Source organism: Triticum dicoccoides, chromosome 5B (assembly GCF_002162155.2).
Source record: "Triticum dicoccoides isolate Atlit2015 ecotype Zavitan chromosome 5B, WEW_v2.0, whole genome shotgun sequence".
Classification (NCBI taxonomy): domain Eukaryota; kingdom Viridiplantae; phylum Streptophyta; class Magnoliopsida; order Poales; family Poaceae; genus Triticum; species Triticum dicoccoides.
The window spans coordinates 15,941,942-15,946,316 of record NC_041389.1 but is presented as its reverse complement, the minus strand read 5'-3'; the positions used below and the strand labels follow the sequence as shown (position 1 = coordinate 15,946,316).

Sequence of the window (4,375 nt, the reverse complement as noted above, 5' to 3'; positions counted from 1 at the left end):
CCGTTCAATCTGCCTCGCTTTGCAGCGCTGGCTCGTTTTCTGCCATCCATCAGTTTTTACAGCTTCCACTCTCTTTTTTTATCTTGTGCTGGATGACACATGGGCCTAACTTCAACTTTTGTCCGTGTTCGCTCGCTTTTCCTCGATTCTCTGGTGAGATTGGACAGCCGCGCGCCTCACCCATTTGATGGAGAGGGAGGGGCACGAACCCTAGACTGTGAGCAGCTGCCACTCTCCCTCCTCTGCTCTTCCCGTCTCCAGCCTGCGCCGCCTCTCTGATTCCTCTTTCGGTCCTCGCCGCCGCCGCCACTCATCCTTCACCTCTTCACCCTCGCCGCTTCTCCACAACGCTAGCCCCTCCACCTGTCCTTCCTTCCCTTCGTTGTCTGGTGGCCATGGGATGCGCCTGGATCCAGATCGGGCGTAGTAGGTGAGCTGATGGTTGGGTGAAGGAGTAGGGGAGGCGGGCGATGAGGACAGGAAGAAGCCGGCCGTCCTGGTACAATGGGGCAGCCGGGAAGGAGGAGGAGGTCGGCTGCGTCCCCGGGGTTGTCGGTGCAGCTGCTCCTCAACGAGATTCGGCCATGGAGAGGACCGTGGTGGCAGCACAGCCTCGCCCCCTCTGCCGCTAGCCCGACCTTTCTCTTCTCGCGTCCCTTTCTATGTCATCGGCTCGCGCTGCTGCTTTGGTAGGCATCCTCCTCATCCTCGGTGCTCAACAGGTGAAGCCCTCTCAAGCAGGTGCACACTTCCTAATTTTTTCCTCCTTCCAATGCCTTGCTCCCTGAACTTCTCATCTTTGCTTGTGCAGATTTTATTTTCGTATGCATACAAGGTGTTCGACGAAAATCCTAGAAGGCCGGCAGGGGACGAGTGATCTATGTAAGCCATGTGATTTCGTTCTTCAAAAAAATAGTTCCATCCAATCATAACCGCCCCGCCTCGCTTCCGACGGTGCTGCTGGTTGCTCAGATTCCTAGGGGATGTCTCATGGTTATCATTTATGACAGGAGAGGAGGACAGCCACAGCAGCAAGCGGCGTGCTGTCCCAGCCAGCTGTCGTACATAGCCGAGTCGATTTTGCGTTGCCTTACCTCCTGTTGTTTGGTTTTCCGCTTTTGCTCACTTCTCCTTCCAATGTTGGTGCAGGATCGTTCGTTGTTCGGCTGGCTGCTCAGGTTTGCCAACGACGTCAGTTTGTTATTTTCTCCTGAAGGTAGGATCATTTCTACTCGTCTCCTCGTGGATAAAATGCCTGTGAGTTGAGACATTTTCTGTTCCATGTGCAGGTTCTTTGTTGATTCGTTGGACGTGTGTGATGCTGACCAACAAGGTTAGGATTCCTCTGGTTGTCTTTCTTGATAAGGTCTGTACACATTCATAAACTCGTGTGTTTGTGCGGTCAGGTTGGCTGTCTATATGTTTTGGGGTCCGCCTGCTCGCTGTATTGACAACCATAGAAAAATATAGCAAGAGTAAAATTAGGCTTGTTGTTTGAGATGATTCCTTTCCACGATAAATAAATTGGAGTGGTTTCAAACTCTTAAGCCCTTGATCGGACAGAGAAACACGGGTTGAACTGAACTCTATATATATAGTGTTATCTATTCTTGTGGTGCTTTTAACTTTGATCTTGCAACTGAACCTGCAAACTACTTATTTTTGTGGATTGGTAAACCTGAATGTCGGAAACTAAATGGGTGGCCCTGGGTTCAGTGGCGTTCAAGTACGACAAGACCATATTATGACAGGAGCATAAAGGCATAAACACGAAAGCATGAAACTAAATGTGTTCCCTGGGTGGTCTTATACATTGAGGTCAGCTATCTTGAACATCACTCTTTATTTCAGTGCAAGAGGACCATACTGTGACATGAAATTTTATCTTTGCTCCTGGGTATACTGCTCTTTTGTTGATATATCTGAAGGTGTCTGAATCTGGTTCTTTTAAGGCATATATTTTTATATTATAAATGCATTTTACACAGTGAAATTGTCCCTAATTATTCACTATTGCAGTGCAATGTTTTTTGTTGTTTGGATAGACAGTATTTTCTTTGAAAATATGCCTTGATCTTAGTGTATTACTAAAGTAATAAGTGGCTACAGAGGATGCCATGGTAAAGACACTCGGGGAGGTTATTTAGTAACTCTGTATGCTTGCAACTTCTCTACCTGGTCACTATTGTTAATGCTGTTATGGAAAGATAGAATAACCGCAGATAGAGATTGGAACTACAAAATGATTTGATATGGAGAAATGTACTGTTATCTAGCTTATTGTACACTATTTAAGAATTAAGAGATAATGCAAATTTTTATGTAGTCTTAGGTATTGCCTGTATCAATGCGATTTCATAAAAAATTTCAGCGAGGCCTCTGTATTCTCCGATTTGCAGACTAGATACAAAAGGTTCCGCAAAGAGGGACTCAAGTCTACAACCACCAAAGAGATAAGGCCATGAACAATAGTATGTGGCCGTGCTATGCAAATTTTCTCTCATCGAGGTATGCCTCTGTCTCAATGGGCCAAGGCTCGACTTGCCTGCCACATATTTATTTTCTTTGCTGCACGATGTTGTGAGATTGGGGTATGTTGAGTATGCAATCCTGATTCCAGGAAAAAAATGATTACGCAGTTTGTTGGACGTGTTTAGTTTGGAGGGGTCTGCAGGTGGTGGTTATGATTCGGTTTCCATTTGATGATTTCTTCAAATGATTCAGGAGATAAATCCAAGGCCATTATTTGGTTCTACCTGGTGCAAAATCTCTCGTTGTTCTACTTAATTATACCACATGTAGAAAAGTGAATATTATTTGTTGATGAGTTTTTTGCTGTTTTGTACTGACCATATTAATTCCCTCGGGCTGTAAGAATTTAAAACCTTATTTTTACCCTATGGTTATATGTTAAAGATATTTTATAGATTGCAAGATTGAGTTCTTTCTCTTCGGTATGGTTGGTTTAATTTCTCATCTTTTAATGTCTTATATCCTTTGCTGTGATGCTATGCATACCTATGAAGTACATGTATGTTACCATAAAACATGTGGATTGATCCAATGCCGCCATCCATCAAAGTTTGTATTAGGCAGATAGTCTTTATGAACCTAATTACAACATTGTAAATTGCTGTTTCATTCAGCATTCTTTTGAGTTTTCATGAGATACTCATGTTAGGAATAGCAGGTAATGGAGATTAGAATTTGGAACTTATCTCTTTGCCAGCACAATTTCAAGTTTCTGTATCTTATTCTATTTCATTAAATATATTTCTCCTCTCATTCCATCATTCAATCTGCCGGTTACTCATGATGAGTGATTATATGCAATCATCCGACAATAATTAGTTATGCCAGGTTGCTACATTTCTATCTCCTTTTTGCCAATATGAAATATGATGGCATATTAATATTTAGACCCAAGTCGTCGTCCGCTGCAGCATCACCCTTCTTTTCCGCTGCCCTAACTTTTTTACACCCCAGGCCTAGCAGGCGATAACGGCGCCATGAGGATTCGCTGCCGTGAGGAGGACCCCGACCCGTATGATGTCCACCGGAAGGTCACACACTTCCTTGGCTCGCTCAGACTGGCTCCATTGATGGCTTCTCGAAGGTATCTTCTTGTGCAGCTTCACACTTGCTTGTGTGTCTTGCAAAAAAGTAAGCTACCTGGTACCTCTTTAGTCTGCTTTAGCAGGCGTTTGCAGAGGAAGCCAAGGGATACATGATATTGGTAATTTACTAATGATCCATATTGTTGGAATAATTTTGTTGCAAATATTTTTGTTGGTTGTCCTTTTATTTTATTTATAATCTTGCCTCGATCATGTCTTCCATTGTGCTTCTTCACTGAAAAGGTGGTCTGCATATGTGCACTTGCTGAGAATGGAATAATCTCATGAATTCTATTGAAAACATAAGTTACTTATTTTAGTATGCTTAATGTTTGGTTTTAGTAATTATGTCTGCTTTAGCAGCCAGGAGCATCCCCTCCCATTTTTGACTTTGAACCATGTGCCCTGTTTAAACCAGCGTAGTTCGATGACCTTATGCAATTATTTGGTACAAAGAATGTGCTGATAAAGTATTTTTATTTTTGCTTTATTGTGTTTAGTTCTGAGGTATTGATACTCCTGTCAATCTGCTCTAATCTGGTTCACCAATATCCTGAAGGAATTAGACCATCTTATATCTTTTTTTTCTGATTTTGGTTGGATACCTGCTTAGATGGGTGAACTTTTAACCCATCTTTTATTGCTTGGAGGTGTATTTGTTGGGTTCCTCTTGGCGTGTTGAACAAAAATTGGCGTTCAACACTGCTATTTAAAGATGGTTTGGTTAGTACTAGGGAAAACCCATAGATGGAAGGAAA

At 42.9% G+C, this 4,375-nt stretch overlaps 1 long non-coding RNA gene across 1 annotated transcript; it reads left to right on the top strand.

Annotated features, from left to right (window-relative positions):
• The first annotated feature begins 209 nt into the window (after positions 1 to 209).
• Positions 210 to 4,175, top strand: LOC119305029. Its single transcript, XR_005148519.1, has 6 exons — positions 210 to 722; positions 812 to 882; positions 1,011 to 1,216; positions 1,290 to 1,818; positions 2,400 to 2,508; positions 3,487 to 4,175. It is a non-coding gene; the product is annotated as an uncharacterized LOC119305029 (long non-coding RNA).
• The last annotated feature ends 200 nt before the right edge of the window (positions 4,176 to 4,375 follow it).